Below are 21,273 nucleotides of genomic sequence, written 5' to 3' on the forward strand. Positions count from 1 at the left end.
TAGACTCGGCGGTGCTAGGATAACGGTTGGACGTGATGATCTCTGAGGTGTTTTCCAACCTAAGCGATTCCATGATCCTATAATTCCATGACTGTGAGAGGCCCAGGGTGCCGGGTTGGCATGGCCTGCATCACTCCTTCTCCTGAGATCAACGACACAGAGAGGAGCATTGGAGGCAAAAGTCTGCCTGAGCTTTTATTCACAGCAGAAAGCAGCCGCAGCTGAGCTGAGGCTGGGGGCAGGATGTGGTGGGGCATCTGAATTCCTGGGGCGCTGTCCTGTGCCTCCCAGTGATGCTTCTGTGGGCACTGCAAAGCTTCCTGAGGGCCAGCTGCCACCTCCGAGCGCCGTCCTGGTGCTGGCAGCCGGGCGCCGCTACTCTCGCTGTCCTGCGATGCAGCTGCAGCAGAAAGCGCTGTGCAGAGCCCGAAGCGCCTCTCTTCTGACGCGGGAGGGCCGTGGCTGGCACGCTGGGGCTTGTGCGAGGTCAAGGATGCCTGTGGGGGACAGAGAGGTGTAGGTTAGGGCCTGAGCGGGTGCTGGGCAAGCCTTTCCCCCCCTCCAAGGCCTTTCCCCGGGGAGGGGTGGCCCAGGACCAGCCAGCCCCCCGGCGCGTGGTGCTGCCAACCTACCTAGTCCTTGGTGCTGCTCGCTGCGCTGAACAGGCCCGGCCAACAGACCCTGGGACGGTGCTTGTGCCTGGGACGTTGCTTGTGCCTGGGACGTTGCTGGCTCATCCGCTGGCATGTCTTTGGTGCAGGAGGAGGACTGCGCTTGGCCTCCCTGCTCGGCAGCAACCTGCATGGGGAGAGCAAGAGCACAAGCAGGTGATGAGAGGGATGTCAGCCCTTGTGCCTGGGGCGTCTGGAAATGGAGAGCAGCAGACAGCTCCCCAGCACGCACACCCCACGTGCTACTTCTGCCTCTGGCTGCCCTCGGTGCCCGGTGCCCACCACGCGTGCTGTGCTTACCTGGTGCCCCGGAACCATAGCCAAGGGAGTAGCCGCTGCTCCTGCTTCATCAGCTGCTGCTGGACTGAGATCAGTGATGTCCTCCCTGAGAAGATCTGCAGTCACAGGAGAAGCCACTTCTTCTCGTGGCGCCGCTGCTGCAGTGAGAGGGGCTTCCGTGGCTTCCCCTACAGCACCTCCAGCCAAGGCAGAGGCCGAGGATGTACAGTCTACAGGCTCTGCTGTGGGAGGAGGCACGGTGGGTCCTGTGGCCGAGGGAGCAGTTGGTGCCTTGCTCGTGGCTCCCTGGCTCATGGCTACAGCATGGCGTAGGACTGCAGACACGATGATCCGGGCTCTTTCATACAGATCTTCGTCAGAGACAGTGGAGGCATGTTGGGCACGTCCCTGGCTCTCAACCGTCACTGCAGTGCTGTGCTCGATGGGAGTGGGACAGGCTGGTGGCTTTGACTCTTGAGCCCCACGTGCCTGGGGAGGCGCTCTGTAGCCCTCGTCTTCAAAAGCAGGGGCTGATGGACAACTTGCTGGCCTGCTCTCTGACGGTTGTGTTGTGGTGAGAGGCGTGCCGTGCCTCTCTTCCAGGCAAGCAGGCGATGTATGAGTGTCCAAAGAGCCAAGAGAGGCACTTGTTGGGGGTTCTGCTTCTTGTGCTGCAGCCTCCCTGTCCGCGCTGCTGGGTGAGCTGCCCTCTTCCTGGGGAAAGGGCTGTGGTTCCTTGAAGAGGCTGGGGAACCTGGGGTTGATCCAGGAGTTGAAGATGATAATCTCTTCCTCTTCATCCGAAGCCACACGACCACTTTCCTTCGTGCCCTGGCCCTGGCTTGTCTCATCCTTGCCGCTCCACTGCCTGGGTTTGATGTGTATCTGTCTCTGCTGCCTTTGCTTCTCAGCCCTGTCTGGGCTTGCTGGTGCAGGTGCCTGGTGATGGCGCCCTGGCAGAGCAGTGGTCCGCCTGCTGTCCATGTCTGTCTGGACCTCGACTGCTCTTGTTGATGTCGCTGTGCACCCCGTGTGTGCCAGGTCCTCCAGTTCTGCAGGCCGTTGGCCATGTTCCCAGCTTTCAGCCATCGTCTTTGCCAGGACTTCAGACACAAGGGACTGTGCTGTGTCCCGCAGTGCCGTGAAAGAGTCTGTGGGGCAGTGTGGGGCAGCCTGCCGACTCTTCTTCAAATCCTGGGGCACTGCTGTTAGGAGAGGTGGTGTTCCGTGGCCTTTGCTCCTAGGACCTCTGCACAAGGGAGGAAGCTCTGCCTCCCTCATGGCTCCCTCGTTGCAGGCTATAGCCTTGCTAATGACACTGGAGACGAAGGCCTTTACTGGGTGTTCCATGTCCTCGGCAGAGGCTGCAGGGCTGTCTTTGGCACGGTGCTGACTCTTCTTCCAATTCTGCGGCACTGCTGTGAGGAGTGGTGGTGTTATGCGGCCTTTGCTCCTGGGACGTCTGTCCAAAGGAGAAAGCCTTGCCTGCCTCATGGCTCCCTGGTTCCGGGCTACGGCGTTGCTAATGGCAGTGGAGACAAAGACCTTTACTGGGTCTTCCATTTCTTCGGCAGGGGCTGCAGGGCTGCTTTTGGACGAGTGCTGACTCTTCTTCTTCCCATTTTGGGGCACTGCTGTGGTGAGAGATGGTGTTCTGTAGCCTTTGGTCCCGGGACGTCTGCCTGAGGGAGAAAGCCTTGCTTTGCTGTTGGCTCCCTCGTTGCAGGCTAGAGCATTTCTTATGACTGTGGAGACGAAGGACCGTACTGTGTACTCCATGTCCTCGTCAGGGGCCACAGGGCTGTGTGGGCCACGTTCCCGGCTCTCTGCCCTCACTGCCTTGTCCCTCTCACCAGAGATGCGCGGAAGAGGTGGCAGAAGCTCTTGGTGGCTGTGGGCCTCTGTGCCCAATGCCTTTGCCCTTCCTCCAACTGAAGATGCAGAGGCTGTTGCTTGTAGAGGGGGCAGCTTGCAAGTGACCCTTTCAGATGATGACGTCTGTGCTGCAGGCACTTGCTTGGCTGCTGCTGCCTGAGTCGCTGCCTGCCTTGGGAAAGGCGGCATGGCTGGCAGACGGATTGCCTCTTCCTGCCGCACCCCACTGTGTGGCAGTGTCTTCATGACTTGCAGCTTCTCCATCTGCAAGAGAAACTGAGGAGAAAGGCCGGGTTACTTTGGTCATTTCTGCCATTCCCCTCCACGTCCCCCTAATGGTGCTCCTGTGAGCTGCCCTGAAGTGGCCCCATTCATGCCCTGGCAGGGGACCACGCACAGCGGGGCTCGGCTTGCCAGGGTAATGCCCTGCCTGTCTCCTCCTGAATTGCTGCCTGCTCGTCGGAGGCTGCCAGGGCTGCCAAAGATGTTCTTCCGAACCCTCCTGGGGCTCCCGACTCTGTGTGGCAGCTGCCAGTGTGACGCACGCTCTCTGGGCACGACCGCACTGGCTGCCTGTCCGCATGGAGGGACGATGGAGACAGCTCCTGGTTGCGGACAGCCAGGTTGAATTAGGCCACGCTGCTCTTTGTGCCTCTGGGCACAGAAATGCCAGGGCCCTGTGGGCTTTGGCTGTCCTGGGGGTCGGCTCTTCATGGAGAAACTCCAGGTTTGGGAATAACTGTGTCCGGGCTGGAGGTGTTCAGGGCCAGCTGGCCAGCTTGCTCCAGCACCGTTCCCATCCTGGTGCTCTCCGTGCCGTCCCGTCACGCTGCTGTCCCTGTCTTGGTCCCTGAGCCTCACCTGGCGCTGCTCCTGTACGCTCTGCTGCCCTTCAGCGGGCTGGGAGTGATCCTTATTCTGCTGCTCCATGGTATGCTCCAGGTCCTCTGACCGAGAACTCCAACGGGCACCCAGGGGAGCTGCTGCCTCCTGGCAGAGCTGCTCTCCTGAGAGTGAATGGACAGCCCGGGGCTCGGGCCTTATAAGGGACACCGTTGCCATGGGTACCCCTCCGTGTCACAATGGCCTTTGGGTACGCCACCGCCCACGCATCACAAAGCCCCGGTGGTCGGCGGACACCCCAGGGACACCGTCTCACACGCCCCCAGCAAGGTCTGGATTGGCAGGCACCTCAGGCTCCTTCCAGCCAGTGCCCCCGGCACAGCCCCAGGTCAGGATTTCTCAGGGGAGTCAGCTTAGCTCCCTAACTGCTCCCATCAACTGCGCGTTACCTGCTCTGCCGGGAGATGCTCTGCTCGGTCATCTGGGTAAGCTTCCTGGCTCTTTGCCTGACTCCCCACACATCAGCAGAGACCGCGCTCGAGCTTGGACACCCGTCAGGCAGCCCTGGCAGTGCAGTTTGAGCAGGAGCATTAGCAGGGAATCCTCCCCTGTCCGGGCAGCCAGAGCCCTGTGGCTCTAGGCACTGTGAAGGACTCCCAGAGAAGGCGGGCACCAGGTAGCGGAGCCGGTGGAGCTGGCGGAGAGGTTGCTTGAGGCGGGCTCTGGCGGGGCTGCGAGAGGAAAACCCTGGGCAGCCGCGGGAAGATTCCCTGCTCGTTGCTTTCAGAACAAGCCGTGGAGAAGCTTTCAGCGGCAGAGCCACAGCTGTGCCATGCTGGTGTTTAGCCCGCAGCTTCTCTGGCTGCTGAAGCAGGTCCTATGCTTCAGAGTTGTGCCTGAAACAGTGTTGGTAACACAACGGTGTCTTTGCTGGAACAGGTTGCCCAGAGAGGTTGTGGAGTCTCCATCCTTGGAGATCTTCAGAAGCAGAATCCTCGGAATTGTGCGTAAAGGCAGTCCTTTGGCGAGAAAGAAAAGGAATTGGAAAAACAACCCAAAAACTAGCGAAAAAGAAAAAAAAAAAACAAAAACACAAAAAAACAACAATGGTTAGGTATTGTCCAATTGTCTGGCCTGAAAAGCCATTAAAAGGAACTTGACTATTTTGGCCGCAATACAGGTCTGATGAAAATTCTGGCTTTAAGTTTATATGTAAACAATAAGACTCCTTTTTTGGAGGAGGAAGCAAGTTATGCTCCCTCTAATCCTAATATTGCACCGGAGGCAGCAGTAGCTGCACCAGCAAGGAAGTATATGTGTATGTGTTTGAGCCAAAGTATTGCTGTGAAGTGAGTGACTCCTCGAGGAACTCGGCCAGAGACAAAACAAAATAGTCTGGTTTTTGTTCTAAGTGATATATCCTTGTAGCATGAACGAGAAGTTTAAGGGGCCTCTCTGCGTGATCGCCTGATTGTGCTGTGGGAGTGAGACGCAGCATCGCTGCGAAGCGAGCGCGGAGTTCCGATCCGTGGTTCTGTATTCTCCGTGAGGGGAACGGCCGGAGATGAACGAAGCGCATGACAGATCGAAAAGGAAGTGCTGTTTTATCCAAGTGTCGATTGGTGGTGCCCACTACATGGGCCCGGTGGCGTATCTTGTAATCCTATTTTGTTCTTAACCATTTTGAGTGTGACAAAGAGGAAGGCAGGAGCGTTATCTAAGTAACAGTTTAGAAGTTTTTGTACAGCAGATACAACATGAGAATCCTGTAACCGGATGGCCTGTCCCGAATGGCAAGGGGTGGTACTGGCTATGCGGCAATACATCCAGGAAGGTGTTGCCCCTTGGCTGGAAGGGAGCTTGCACCCTGGGGACAATAATTCCAAATGTACCTATTATTGAAGACCCACAATGCCAAAGCCCCCCTGAGACCGCACGCAGAATTAAGAGGACTCCAGATAATCCTCTAGTAAACTGAAACAGGGAATTTCACTCATTGTGCAACTAGAAAATAGCACTCTGCATGCAGTGCAGGCACTACAAGAGGAGGTAACAAGCTTGCCAAAAACAGTACTCCAGAACCAAATGGTATTTGATTTATTTTTAGCCTCACAGGAGAGCGTGTACTGTAATTAATGCTAGTTGCTGTATGTCTGTAGATCAAAAGGGGCGAATTTGACTGATCTCAAAAATATTTGGGAAAGAAAAAAATCCTACACAGAGCGGCCCAAGATGACACTTCCTGGGGATTTAGAAACATTTGGGAGGAAGTGACTTTTGCGGTTACCTGAATGGAATTGGCTCAAACAGCTATTTGTTGGAATTATAAAGAAAATTGCACTGCGAATCTGTCATCCCCCGTGACATCAGAAGAAAAATATTGGGCCGTAATGTTGGAAAAAGAGAAGAGTGGGGGATGTGAAGAAGTGCAGAAACAGCAAGAGGAGTAAGAAAAGAAGAGGGGGGCATTGTGAGAAACAAAGTTGTGTTTTTGCAGCGGCAGATGTTTTTGCAGTGGAAAATTCCACTAACCTTGCATATTCCAAAGTGATTGTGCAGGCATGGCAGTAGCAAAGCAGTGGGAAGTACATTAGGCAGATAAAGGGAAGGTCCCGCTGTCCCAAAATAAGGAGGATAGCTAAGACAAACAGGATGAGCTGCGCAAAATTAGTAGAAAAAAAAATAAATCACGGGCCCTCTAGTCACGAGAGATGAAGAAAAGGAAAGGAAAAGGAGAAATGAAAGGTCGGTCAAATAAAATTGTACATATATGGTATAGAAAGGGGTAAGTAGTTGTAAACCCGTAGTACTCAGCCCATGAGGAAACGGGAGAAGTCAGGTGTCGGGTAATAGGGAATATAAGGTTATGGTATACTTTTAGTGCGCGCTCCTGCTCGCAGGAGGCCCGCCATTGCAATCGTGAATAAAATAGCTTCACGGAAGACCCTGACTGAAAGAAATACATGGATTTTTCTCACACTGGGACGCTGTCCTGTGCCTCCCTGTGATGCTTCTGTGGGTGCTGCAAAGCTTCCTGAGAGCCTCGTGCCCACCACGCACGCTGTGCTTACCTGGCACCCAGGAACCAAGGGAGAAGCCACTGCTCCTGTTTCCTCAGCTGCTGCGGGGCTGAGAAGATCAGTGCTGTCCTGCCTGAGAGGCTCTGCACTCAAAGGAGAAGCCACTTCTTCTTCGTCTGGTGCTGCTGCTGGACCAAGAGGGGCTTCACTGGCTTCCTCCACAGGTTGTCCAGCTCAGGGAGAAGCCGCTTCTCCTTCTTGTGCCGTTGCTCCTGGAGTGAGAGGGTCTTTGCTGACTTCGCACGCAGGGCCTCCAGCCAAAGGAGAAGCCACTTCTTTTCGTTCTTCCTTTGGCGCTGCTGCTGCAGTGAGAGGGGCTTCGCTGGCCTCCCCCACAGGGCGGTATTGTTGGTATTACAATGATAAAGGCATTGCATATCTGTCATCCCCCTGACTTGGGAAGAAAAATATTGTGCCCTAATGTTGGAAAAACTCAAGGATGGAGGATGTGTAGAAGTGCAGAAACAACGATAGGAGTGAGAAAAGAAGAGGGGGGAATTGTGAGAACCAAAGTTGTGTTTTTGCAGTGGCAGGTGTTTTTGCAGTGGAAATTTCACAGAATCACAGAATTGTTGGGGTTGGAAGGGACCTCGAGAGATCATCGGGTCCTACCCCCCCTGCCAAAGCAGGTTCCTTAGAGCAGGCTGCCCAGGTAGGTGTCCAGACGGGCCTTGAATATCTCCAGAGAAGGACACTCCACAACCTCCCTGGGCAGCCTGTTTCAGTGCTCCGTCACCCTCACCGTGAAGAAGTCCTTTTGCATGTTGGTGCGGAACTTCCTGGGCTCCATCTTGTGGCCATTACCCCTTGTCCTGTCCCCACAACCCACTGAAAAGAGGTTGGCCAAATCCCTCTGTCTGCCACGCTTCAGGTATTTATAAACATTGATAAGATCCCAACTAATTCCACTAACCTTGGGCAGCTCCCGACCCATCCTCTGACAGCCCTGGCGGCCATTTTGCACTTCTGGTTTCCCCCTGTGCCACAAGCTGGCTGAGGCCTTGGGCTGTCCCCAGCCTGGCTGTCAGTGATGGCAGGTGGCATTGTTAGTAACAGAAGAGGAAATAATACAATATTGCTTGATGTGGTACATTTGCGATGTACTGTTCCGGGGCTGCGCTTGGAAGATACAAAATATATGTGCAAGGATAGCATGGGAGAATGCACCGGTTCATGATGAGGAGTAAGGAGGACTAAAAGAATGCTCAGTTTGCAAGCCATCTAGATAACTGGGGCCTCTTGGACCCTGGGAACTGGATCAAACCAAGCTTGCGGTTTGGACTGAGACCGAGGGCTCAGAGAGCATGCGTAAGAAGAAAAGGTTAAAAAGTTCAGCTCTGATGAAGACATCTTACTTCATCCCAACGACCACCCGGACGACCACCAGAGAGTAATACGCAAGCGCAGAAGGACTGATAAGATAATTAGCATACGAAGCCGGGCTAGGCAGAGCTAGGAAATGAATACGCAGAGATGTGTTGTGAAACTCAATGCATATGTAATATTTTAGGAGATAAAAGAGAACTGAGTGAACAAGTCGGACAAAGTTAGATTTGGGCAGGCATGCCCCTAACTTCCGGCGCCTAATAAAGCACCTTCATATAATCACTTTGTGGATTATGTGTTTTCATGAACGCTGACAGCATCTAGACACAAGAGGCCTTTCATTTTCTTTGTACTGAAGGAAACGCGCTCTCTGGAGAGAGCAGTGCCCCTTTTCTCCAAGTTCTGGCGGTTCCATGGTAGTTGATGTGGCCTCTCACTTTGTGGGGGCCTGATTGTCATCACCATTTGTGAGGGGCTTCTGCACCCCCCCGATCACTGGTTGTCGCCAGGGCTTCCCCCCAGGATGTCTGGGCAGGCCCAAGCCGGTGGGCAGGCTCAGGGTGGGCCTTGTCCCCTGCAGGGGCAGGCATCTGTCCCTGAGCCCACATCCCACGAGCAGCTCCTGCACTCGTGTCTGCCTCTGCCCGGGGCGCTGCCGCTGCTTCTGGAACCTTCCTGCAGCCTCTGGCAGCTGGCGCCTGCTTGGCGGCTGCACGTTGGGCTTGGCAGCCTGGGATCTGCGGGCCGTGCCAGCCTGCAGCATGGCATTGGCGGCCTTGTTGCCGTCCCCAGGCCACAGCTGAAGGGGGATTTGGGGGATTTGCTTTCCAGGCACTGGGACAGTTGGGGATGCAATATCCCACCACATGCACAGGCAGTTCGCACTGAACAAGATGGGCTTTGCAGCCCCGTCCTTCCCTCATACCCTGCTCCTTCCAGGAGCTGCCACCCCACAGAACGCCTCCTCAAGCAGAAGTAACACCCCAGCGGTAGCCTGCAAACTGCAGATGTGCCAGGGGCCCGTTGCTGCTCTGGCATTATGCACAAAAAAGCCCAGCTCCAGCAGAAGGACGGGATCCGTACCTCCTGGCGCTTGTGCGTTGCCTATGGCCTGATTGGGCAAGCCAGCATGTAGTCGGAGCCGGTTCTCAAGGCTTTCCCTATTAGTTGGGAACCCCGTGGAGGGATTTTCCTGGGCTGAGGGTGTTGGCTCTGCTCTTACTAGCCCAGATCTTCTTTAGATGGCAACAAGAAGGGAGCTGGGAAACTCCCAGACATTGAGGCCATCTCCAGGGCTCTCCAGAGTGACGCCACCTGGCACCTTCCCATGAGCAGTGGCCAAAGCACAAGGGCCCATCTTCTTTATTGGAGAAGTCCCACACGGGATTTCCAGTCCCAGAAATGCTTAAATACTGTTCCTCCTTTCTTGCTTTTCAGCGTGTCTTAGTACCTGGGCTGGGTGCCTCCTTCCTTATTAAACTGGGGCTGCCCATGGGGGGCTTTGAGCTCCTCCATGGAAAGAAGCCCACCTTTCAGCTCTCGGAGAACTTTGCCTGTCTTCACGGAGTCCCACATAAGAAAGAAACTTTTCCTGATTCTTTCTTATGTGAATTTGGCCACATCGGCAGGAAAAGTGTCCTGACACATGTCCTACTGACTGCCTTTTCCTTGCCGGGCAGCTGGTTGGTGAGCAACAGCTGTTGCAGCACTTCCTCCTCTTGTGTGCTTGCAGGCTGCTGACAGCACGTCAGGAGAGCTTACAGGCTGCTGACAGCACGTCAGGTTTTTGCAGTGGAAAATTCCACTAACCTTGCATTTTCAAAAGTGATTGTGCAGGCATGGCAGTAGCATAGCAGGTGAAGTACGTTAAACAGATAAGGGGAATGTCCCACAGTCACAAAATGAGGAGGATAGCTAAGAAAAACAGGACAAGCAGTGCAAAATCAGTAAAAACAAAAATCACAGGCCCTCTATTCATGAGAGATGAAAAAAAAAAAAAAAAAAGGATCAGGAGAAATGAAAGGTTGGTCAAATAAAATTGTACATATATGGTATAGTAGTAAGCATCACGTAGTTTGTGAACCTAATTCTCCCCCTGTACTCAGCTCTGGTGAGGCCGCACTGTGAATACCCTGCTCAGCTTTGGGGCCGTCACTCCAAGAAGGACGGGGAGGTCCTGGGGCCTGTCCAAAGAAGGGCAAAGAAGCAGCTGAAGGGCCTAGGGAGCAAGTCGTGTGAGGAGTGTTGAGGGAGCTGGGGTTATGTAGCCTAGAGGAAAGGAGGCTGGGGGAAGACCTTATCGCTCTGTACAAGGACCTCAGAGAAGGTTGTGGTGCGACGGGGGTCAGTCCCTTCTCCCAGGCAGCAGGCGATAGGAGAAGAGGAAAAAGTGGCACCGGGGGAGGTTTAGGTGGATACTAGGCAAAATTTCTTCAATGACAGGGTTGTGAAGCATTCGAACAGGCTGCCCAGGCAAGTAGTTGAGTCACTATCCCTGGAGGTATTCGAAAGCCATGTGAATCTGGTGCCTAGGGACATGGTTCAGTGGTAGACTCGGCGGTGCTAGGATAACGGTTGGACGTGATGATCTCTGAGGTGTTTTCCAACCTAAGCGATTCCATGATCCTATAATTCCATGACTGTGAGAGGCCCAGGGTGCCGGGTTGGCATGGCCTGCATCACTCCTTCTCCTGAGATCAACGACACAGAGAGGAGCATTGGAGGCAAAAGTCTGCCTGAGCTTTTATTCACAGCAGAAAGCAGCCGCAGCTGAGCTGAGGCTGGGGGCAGGATGTGGTGGGGCATCTGAATTCCTGGGGCGCTGTCCTGTGCCTCCCAGTGATGCTTCTGTGGGCACTGCAAAGCTTCCTGAGGGCCAGCTGCCACCTCCGAGCGCCGTCCTGGTGCTGGCAGCCGGGCGCCGCTACTCTCGCTGTCCTGCGATGCAGCTGCAGCAGAAAGCGCTGTGCAGAGCCCGAAGCGCCTCTCTTCTGACGCGGGAGGGCCGTGGCTGGCACGCTGGGGCTTGTGCGAGGTCAAGGATGCCTGTGGGGGACAGAGAGGTGTAGGTTAGGGCCTGAGCGGGTGCTGGGCAAGCCTTTCCCCCCCTCCAAGGCCTTTCCCCGGGGAGGGGTGGCCCAGGACCAGCCAGCCCCCCGGCGCGTGGTGCTGCCAACCTACCTAGTCCTTGGTGCTGCTCGCTGCGCTGAACAGGCCCGGCCAACAGACCCTGGGACGGTGCTTGTGCCTGGGACGTTGCTTGTGCCTGGGACGTTGCTGGCTCATCCGCTGGCATGTCTTTGGTGCAGGAGGAGGACTGCGCTTGGCCTCCCTGCTCGGCAGCAACCTGCATGGGGAGAGCAAGAGCACAAGCAGGTGATGAGAGGGATGTCAGCCCTTGTGCCTGGGGCGTCTGGAAATGGAGAGCAGCAGACAGCTCCCCAGCACGCACACCCCACGTGCTACTTCTGCCTCTGGCTGCCCTCGGTGCCCGGTGCCCACCACGCGTGCTGTGCTTACCTGGTGCCCCGGAACCATAGCCAAGGGAGTAGCCGCTGCTCCTGCTTCATCAGCTGCTGCTGGACTGAGATCAGTGATGTCCTCCCTGAGAAGATCTGCAGTCACAGGAGAAGCCACTTCTTCTCGTGGCGCCGCTGCTGCAGTGAGAGGGGCTTCCGTGGCTTCCCCTACAGCACCTCCAGCCAAGGCAGAGGCCGAGGATGTACAGTCTACAGGCTCTGCTGTGGGAGGAGGCACGCTGGGTCCTGTGGCCGAGGGAGCAGTTGGTGCCTTGCTCGTGGCTCCCTGGCTCATGGCTACAGCATGGCGTAGGACTGCAGACACGATGATCCGGGCTCTTTCATACAGATCTTCGTCAGAGACAGTGGAGGCATGTTGGGCACGTCCCTGGCTCTCAACCGTCACTGCAGTGCTGTGCTCGATGGGAGTGGGACAGGCTGGTGGCTTTGACTCTTGAGCCCCACGTGCCTGGGGAGGCGCTCTGTAGCCCTCGTCTTCAAAAGCAGGGGCTGATGGACAACTTGCTGGCCTGCTCTCTGACGGTTGTGTTGCGGTGAGAGGCGTGCCGTGCCTCTCTTCCAGGCAAGCAGGCGATGTATGAGTGTCCAAAGAGCCAAGAGAGGCACTTGTTGGGGGTTCTGCTTCTTGTGCTGCAGCCTCCCTGTCCGCGCTGCTGGGTGAGCTGCCCTCTTCCTGGGGAAAGGCCTGTGGTTCCTTGAAGAGGCTGGGGAACCTGGGGTTGATCCAGGAGTTGAAGATGATAATCTCTTCCTCTTCATCCGAAGCCACACGACCACTTTCCTTCGTGCCCTGGCCCTGGCTTGTCTCATCCTTGCCGCTCCACTGCCTGGGTTTGATGTGTATCTGTCTCTGCTGCCTTTGCTTCTCAGCCCTGTCTGGGCTTGCTGGTGCAGGTGCCTGGTGATGGCGCCCTGGCAGAGCAGTGGTCCGCCTGCTGTCCATGTCTGTCTGGACCTCGACTGCTCTTGTTGATGTCGCTGTGCACCCCGTGTGTGCCAGGTCCTCCAGTTCTGCAGGCCGTTGGCCATGTTCCCAGCTTTCAGCCATCGTCTTTGCCAGGACTTCAGACACAAGGGACTGTGCTGTGTCCCGCAGTGCCGTGAAAGAGTCTGTGGGGCAGTGTGGGGCAGCCTGCCGACTCTTCTTCAAATCCTGGGGCACTGCTGTTAGGAGAGGTGGTGTTCTGTGGCCTTTGCTCCTAGGACCTCTGCACAAGGGAGGAAGCTCTGCCTCCCTCATGGCTCCCTCGTTGCAGGCTATAGCCTTGCTAATGACACTGGAGACGAAGGCCTTTACTGGGTGTTCCATGTCCTCGGCAGAGGCTGCAGGGCTGTCTTTGGCACGGTGCTGACTCTTCTTCCAATTCTGCGGCACTGCTGTGAGGAGTGGTGGTGTTATGCGGCCTTTGCTCCTGGGACGTCTGTCCAAAGGAGAAAGCCTTGCCTGCCTCATGGCTCCCTGGTTCCGGGCTACGGCGTTGCTAATGGCAGTGGAGACAAAGACCTTTACTGGGTCTTCCATTTCTTCGGCAGGGGCTGCAGGGCTGCTTTTGGGCGAGTGCTGACTCTTCTTCTTCCCATTTTGGGGCACTGCTGTGGTGAGAGATGGTGTTCTGTAGCCTTTGGTCCCGGGACGTCTGCCTGAGGGAGAAAGCCTTGCTTTGCTGTTGGCTCCCTCGTTGCAGGCTAGAGCATTTCTTATGACTGTGGAGACGAAGGACCGTACTGTGTACTCCATGTCCTCGTCAGGGGCCACAGGGCTGTGTGGGCCACGTTCCCGGCTCTCTGCCCTCACTGCCTTGTCCCTCTCACCAGAGATGCGCGGAAGAGGTGGCAGAAGCTCTTGGTGGCTGTGGGCCTCTGTGCCCAATGCCTTTGCCCTTCCTCCAACTGAAGATGCAGAGGCTGTTGCTTGTAGAGGGGGCAGCTTGCAAGTGACCCTTTCAGATGATGACGTCTGTGCTGCAGGCACTTGCTTGGCTGCTGCTGCCTGAGTCGCTGCCTGCCTTGGGAAAGGCGGCATGGCTGGCAGACGGATTGCCTCTTCCTGCCGCACCCCACTGTGTGGCAGTGTCTTCATGACTTGCAGCTTCTCCATCTGCAAGAGAAACTGAGGAGAAAGGCCGGGTTACTTTGGTCATTTCTGCCATTCCCCTCCACGTCCCCCTAATGGTGCTCCTGTGAGCTGCCCTGCAGTGGCCCCATTCATGCCCTGGCAGGGGACCACGCACAGCGGGGCTCGGCTTGCCAGGGTAATGCCCTGCCTGTCTCCTCCTGAATTGCTGCCTGCTCGTCGGAGGCTGCCAGGGCTGCCAAAGATGTTCTTCCGAACCCTCCTGGGGCTCCCGACTCTGTGTGGCAGCTGCCAGTGTGACGCACGCTCTCTGGGCACGACCGCACTGGCTGCCTGTCCGCATGGAGGGACGATGGAGACAGCTCCTGGTTGCGGACAGCCAGGTTGAATTAGGCCACGCTGCTCTTTGTGCCTCTGGGCACAGAAATGCCAGGGCCCTGTGGGCTTTGGCTGTCCTGGGGGTCGGCTCTTCATGGAGAAACTCCAGGTTTGGGAATAACTGTGTCCGGGCTGGAGGTGTTCAGGGCCAGCTGGCCAGCTTGCTCCAGCACCGTTCCCATCCTGGTGCTCTCCGTGCCGTCCCGTCACGCTGCTGTCCCTGTCTTGGTCCCTGAGCCTCACCTGGCGCTGCTCCTGTACGCTCTGCTGCCCTTCAGCGGGCTGGGAGTGATCCTTATTCTGCTGCTCCATGGTATGCTCCAGGTCCTCTGACCGAGAACTCCAACGGGCACCCAGGGGAGCTGCTGCCTCCTGGCAGAACTGCTCTCCTGAGAGTGAATGGACAGCCCGGGGCTCGGGCCTTTTAAGGGACACCGTTGCCATGGGTACCCCTCCGTGTCACAATGGCCTTTGGGTACGCCACCGCCCACGCATCACAAAGCCCCGGTGGTCGGCGGACACCCCAGGGACACCGTCTCACACGCCCCCAGCAAGGTCTGGATTGGCAGGCACCTCAGGCTCCTTCCAGCCAGTGCCCCCGGCACAGCCCCAGGTCAGGATTTCTCAGGGGAGTCAGCTTAGCTCCCTAACTGCTCCCATCAACTGCGCGTTACCTGCTCTGCCGGGAGATGCTCTGCTCGGTCATCTGGGTAAGCTTCCTGGCTCTTTGCCTGACTCCCCACACATCAGCAGAGACCGCGCTTGAGCTTGGACACCCGTCAGGCAGCCCTGGCAGTGCAGTTTGAGCAGGAGCATTAGCAGGGAATCCTCCCCTGTCCGGGCAGCCAGAGCCCTGTGGCTCTAGGCACTGTGAAGGACTCCCAGAGAAGGCGGGCACCAGGTAGCGGAGCCGGTGGAGCTGGCGGAGAGGTTGCTTGAGGCGGGCTCTGGCGGGGCTGCGAGAGGAAAACCCTGGGCAGCCGCGGGAAGATTCCCTGCTCGTTGCTTTCAGAACAAGCCGTGGAGAAGCTTTCAGCGGCAGAGCCACAGCTGTGCCATGCTGGTGTTTAGCCCGCAGCTTCTCTGGCTGCTGAAGCAGGTCCTATGCTTCAGAGTTGTGCCTGAAACAGTGTTGGTAACACAACGGTGTCTTTGCTGGAACAGGTTGCCCAGAGAGGTTGTGGAGTCTCCATCCTTGGAGATCTTCAGAAGCAGAATCCTCGGAATTGTGCGTAAAGGCAGTCCTTTGGCGAGAAAGAAAAGGAATTGGAAAAACAACCCAAAAACTAGCGAAAAAGAAAAAAAAAACCAAAAACACAAAAAAACAACAATGGTTAGGTATTGTCCAATTGTCTGGCCTGAAAAGCCATTAAAAGGAACTTGACTATTTTGGCCGCAATACAGGTCTGATGAAAATTCTGGCTTTAAGTTTATATGTAAACAATAAGACTCCTTTTTTGGAGGAGGAAGCAAGTTATGCTCCCTCTAATCCTAATATTGCACCGGAGGCAGCAGTAGCTGCACCAGCAAGGAAGTATATGTGTATGTGTTTGAGCCAAAGTATTGCTGTGAAGTGAGTGACTCCTCGAGGAACTCGGCCAGAGACAAAACAAAATAGTCTGGTTTTTGTTCTAAGTGATATATCCTTGTAGCATGAACGAGAAGTTTAAGGGGCCTCTCTGCGTGATCGCCTGATTGTGCTGTGGGAGTGAGACGCAGCATCGCTGCGAAGCGAGCGCGGAGTTCCGATCCGTGGTTCTGTATTCTCCGTGAGGGGAACGGCCGGAGATGAACGAAGCGCATGACAGATCGAAAAGGAAGTGCTGTTTTATCCAAGTGTCGATTGGTGGTGCCCACTACATGGGCCCGGTGGCGTATCTTGTAATCCTATTTTGTTCTTAACCATTTTGAGTGTGACAAAGAGGAAGGCAGGAGCGTTATCTAAGTAACAGTTTAGAAGTTTTTGTACAGCAGATACAACATGAGAATCCTGTAACCGGATGGCCTGTCCCGAATGGCAAGGGGTGGTACTGGCTATGCGGCAATACATCCAGGAAGGTGTTGCCCCTTGGCTGGAAGGGAGCTTGCACCCTGGGGACAATAATTCCAAATGTACCTATTATTGAAGACCCACAATGCCAAAGCCCCCCTGAGACCGCACGCAGAATTAAGAGGACTCCAGATAATCCTCTAGTAAACTGAAACAGGGAATTTCACTCATTGTGCAACTAGAAAATAGCACTCTGCATGCAGTGCAGGCACTACAAGAGGAGGTAACAAGCTTGCCAAAAACAGTACTCCAGAACCAAATGGTATTTGATTTATTTTTAGCCTCACAGGAGAGCGTGTACTGTAATTAATGCTAGTTGCTGTATGTCTGTAGATCAAAAGGGGCGAATTTGACTGATCTCAAAAATATTTGGGAAAGAAAAAAATCCTACACAGAGCGGCCCAAGATGACACTTCCTGGGGATTTAGAAACATTTGGGAGGAAGTGACTTTTGCGGTTACCTGAATGGAATTGGCTCAAACAGCTATTTGTTGGAATTATAAAGAAAATTGCACTGCGAATCTGTCATCCCCCGTGACATCAGAAGAAAAATATTGGGCCGTAATGTTGGAAAAAGAGAAGAGTGGGGGATGTGAAGAAGTGCAGAAACAGCAAGAGGAGTAAGAAAAGAAGAGGGGGGCATTGTGAGAAACAAAGTTGTGTTTTTGCAGCGGCAGATGTTTTTGCAGTGGAAAATTCCACTAACCTTGCATATTCCAAAGTGATTGTGCAGGCATGGCAGTAGCAAAGCAGTGGGAAGTACATTAGGCAGATAAAGGGAAGGTCCCGCTGTCCCAAAATAAGGAGGATAGCTAAGACAAACAGGATGAGCTGCGCAAAATTAGTAGAAAAAAAAATAAATCACAGGCCCTCTAGTCACGAGAGATGAAGAAAAGGAAAGGAAAAGGAGAAATGAAAGGTCGGTCAAATAAAATTGTACATATATGGTATAGAAAGGGGTAAGTAGTTGTAAACCCGTAGTACTCAGCCCATGAGGAAACGGGAGAAGTCAGGTGTCGGGTAATAGGGAATATAAGGTTATGGTATACTTTTAGTGCGCGCTCCTGCTCGCAGGAGGCCCGCCATTGCAATCGTGAATAAAATAGCTTCACGGAAGACCCTGACTGAAAGAAATACATGGATTTTTCTCACACTGGGACGCTGTCCTGTGCCTCCCTGTGATGCTTCTGTGGGTGCTGCAAAGCTTCCTGAGAGCCTCGTGCCCACCACGCACGCTGTGCTTACCTGGCACCCAGGAACCAAGGGAGAAGCCACTGCTCCTGTTTCCTCAGCTGCTGCGGGGCTGAGAAGATCAGTGCTGTCCTGCCTGAGAGGCTCTGCACTCAAAGGAGAAGCCACTTCTTCTTCGTCTGGTGCTGCTGCTGGACCAAGAGGGGCTTCACTGGCTTCCTCCACAGGTTGTCCAGCTCAGGGAGAAGCCGCTTCTCCTTCTTGTGCCGTTGCTCCTGGAGTGAGAGGGTCTTTGCTGACTTCGCACGCAGGGCCTCCAGCCAAAGGAGAAGCCACTTCTTTTCGTTCTTCCTTTGGCGCTGCTGCTGCAGTGAGAGGGGCTTCGCTGGCCTCCCCCACAGGGCGGTATTGTTGGTATTACAATGATAAAGGCATTGCATATCTGTCATCCCCCTGACTTGGGAAGAAAAATATTGTGCCCTAATGTTGGAAAAACTCAAGGATGGAGGATGTGTAGAAGTGCAGAAACAACGATAGGAGTGAGAAAAGAAGAGGGGGGAATTGTGAGAACCAAAGTTGTGTTTTTGCAGTGGCAGGTGTTTTTGCAGTGGAAATTTCACAGAATCACAGAATTGTTGGGGTTGGAAGGGACCTCGAGAGATCATCGGGTCCTACCCCCCCTGCCAAAGCAGGTTCCTTAGAGCAGGCTGCCCAGGTAGGTGTCCAGACGGGCCTTGAATATCTCCAGAGAAGGACACTCCACAACCTCCCTGGGCAGCCTGTTTCAGTGCTCCGTCACCCTCACCGTGAAGAAGTCCTTTTGCATGTTGGTGCGGAACTTCCTGGGCTCCATCTTGTGGCCATTACCCCTTGTCCTGTCCCCACAACCCACTGAAAAGAGGTTGGCCAAATCCCTCTGTCTGCCACGCTTCAGGTATTTATAAACATTGATAAGATCCCAACTAATTCCACTAACCTTGGGCAGCTCCCGACCTATCCTCTGACAGCCCTGGCGGCCATTTTGCACTTCTGGTTTCCCCCTGTGCCACAAGCTGGCTGAGGCCTTGGGCTGTCCCCAGCCTGGCTGTCAGTGATGGCAGGTGGCATTGTTAGTAACAGAAGAGGAAATAATACAATATTGCTTGATGTGGTACATTTGCGATGTACTGTTCCGGGGCTGCGCTTGGAAGATACAAAATATATGTGCAAGGATAGCATGGGAGAATGCACCGGTTCATGATGAGGAGTAAGGAGGACTAAAAGAATGCTCAGTTTGCAAGCCATCTAGATAACTGGGGCCTCTTGGACCCTGGGAACTGGATCAAACCAAGCTTGCGGTTTGGACTGAGACCGAGGGCTCAGAGAGCATGCGTAAGAAGAAAAGGTTAAAAAGTTCAGCTCTGATGAAGACATCTTACTTCATCCCAACGACCACCCGGACGACCACCAGAGAGTAATACGCAAGCGCAGAAGGACTGATAAGATAATTAGCATACGAAGCCGGGCTAGGCAGAGCTAGGAAATGAATACGCAGAGATGTGTTGTGAAACTCAATGCATATGTAATATTTTAGGAGATAAAAGAGAACTGAGTGAACAAGTCGGACAAAGTTAGATTTGGGCAGGCATGCCCCTAACTTCCGGCGCCTAATAAAGCACCTTCATATAATCACTTTGTGGATTATGTGTTTTCATGAACGCTAACAGCATCTAGACACAAGAGGCCTTTCATTTTCTTTGTACTGAAGGAAACGCGCTCTCTGGAGAGAGCAGTGCCCCTTTTCTCCAAGTTCTGGCGGTTCCATGGTAGTTGATGTGGCCTCTCACTTTGTGGGGGCCTGATTGTCATCACCATTTGTGAGGGTGTCCTGGTTCCAGTTAGGACAGAGTTAAGTAGCTCATAGTAGCTGGTAGGGTGCTATGTTTTGAATTAGGATGAGAAGAGCGCTGATAACATGCTGATGTTTTAATTGTTGCAGAGCAGTGTTTACACCAGGCCAAGGACTTTTCGGCTTCTCGCTCTGTCCTGCCAGCGAGCAGGCTGGGGGTGCAGCAGGAGCTGGGAGGGGACAGACCCAGGACAGCTGACCCAAACTGGCCAAAGGGGTATTCCATACCATCTGGCGTCATGCTAAACAATATATAGGGGTGGCTGGCCGGGGTGGGGGGCCGGCTGCTCGGGAATAGGCTGGGCATCGGTCAGCGGGTGGTGAGCAATTGCATTGTGCATCACTTGTTTTCTTACACATTATTATTGTTAATACTATTACCATTATCACTATTATTATTATTATTGTTATTATTATATTCCTGTCTTAATAAACTGTCTTTATCTCAACTCACCGGCTTCACTTTCCCGTTTCTCTCCCCCATCCCAGAGAGGGAGGGGGGAGGGTGAGCGAACGGCTGTGTGGTGTTTAGCTGCCAGCCGGGTTAAACCACAACAGTCTTTTTGGCGCCCAACGTGGGGCCCGAAGGGTTGAGATATCGACAAATCTGACCAGAGTGTGTTAAACTAAAATTGGTATAAGTATTGGACCTGCTTAATAGTTGCTAGTCACGATGTTGATTGCCTTAATCTCCAGTCTGCTGTACCTGTATTCCAAATTGAGTTTTATGGTGCGTTACTTTCTGTATGTGCTCCCTGTTGCACTGTTTATCCTTTCCGGGCCCTGGTTTAAGATTGTTATGGTACTGTGCGGTGTAGCAATGGCTTATGAAATGATGAAATATCTGGTCATGACTTTAACCTGGTATTTGTACTCAGCACTGACATCGACTCTATACTTTGGAACCCATGTCTCGGAAACTATTAGCAATTACACCTATTGCCTGTTTTCGTTAGGGAGCCAATCTGTGAAGGGGACAGGGGAAGACATGTTTCCCTACCTGTTCACTCTCCCTTTCTCCTTCACCACCACCCTCTTTTCCCCCGAGCTAGTTACGGTGGTTCTCCGAGATGTTGAATATCCTTGGGATACTCAGACCAGCCTGCTCTTGTTGTTATGTCTCCTGAATGCGCTTCAGATTTTGTGGAGGGTTAAACAACTACTTAGGAATCTCATCCGGAGATCTGTCTTGAGGCGGGATAGTTGCGAGTGGCAGGGAGTGTGGGAGGATATGGGCAGGTTTCTAGAGCAGTGGTCACCTCCAGTGTTTTGGACATTCACCCCTGAACAACTGCAAAATCCTAAAAAGCTGGCAGAATGCTTGAAAAAAAGGTGTCATGACTCTGGCAGTTCCAAAGTGACACAAATCACTGTAGCGTGCTGGGGTCTGGCTTGTGCCTATCGAGCTGCAGCTCCTGCAGCCGCTCCAGCTCCTGCAGCCGCTCCAGTTCCAGCTCCTGCAGCTACTCCAGCTCCAGCTCCTGCAGCCGTTCCAGTTCCAGCTCCTGCAGCCGCTCCAGCTCCTGCAGCCGCTCCAGTTCCAGCTCCTGCAGCTACTCCAGCTCCAGCTCCTGCAGCCGCTCCAGCTCCAGCTCCTGCAGCCGCTCCAGCTCCTGCAGCCGCTCCAGCTCCTGCAGCCGCTCCAGCTCCTGCAGCCGTTCCGGCTCCTGCAGCCGCTCCAGCTCCAGCCCCTGCAGCCACTCCAGCTCCAGCTCCTGCAGCCGCTCCAGCTCCTGCAGCCGCTCCAGCCCCTGCAGCCACTCCAGCTCCAGCTCCTGCAGCCGCTCCAGCTCCAGCTCCTGCAGCCGTTCCGGCTCCTGCAGCCGCTCCAGCTCCAGCCCCTGCAGCCGCTCCAGCTCCAGCCCCTGCAGCCGCTCCAGCTCCAGCCCCTGCAGCTGCCCCAGCTCCTGCAGCTGCCCCAGCTCGTGCAGCTGCTCCCACTCCTGTGGCTGGGTCAGAGAAACGAGCTGTAGCAGTGCAAGTTGACCCCGCAGAGGGTATTCCAACCCCTGTGGCAGACCCTGCGTCTGGGTCAGAGAAACGAGCTGTAGCAGTGCAAGTTGACCCCGCAGAGGGTAT

The 21,273-nt window shown here is 54.5% G+C and overlaps 1 protein-coding gene across 1 annotated transcript in view; it reads left to right on the forward strand.

The window, feature by feature from the left end:
* Positions 1–21,273, forward strand: part of LOC308187818 (uncharacterized protein) — a gene marked incomplete at its 5' end in the record, with an annotated part of 243,917 nt that overhangs the window by 220,971 nt on the left and 1,673 nt on the right. The gene's annotated exons all lie outside the window — the stretch shown is intronic.

Source organism: Anser brachyrhynchus (genome assembly GCF_964034855.1).
Source record: "Anser brachyrhynchus genome assembly, chromosome: 1".
Classification (NCBI taxonomy): Eukaryota; Metazoa; Chordata; class Aves; order Anseriformes; family Anatidae; genus Anser; species Anser brachyrhynchus.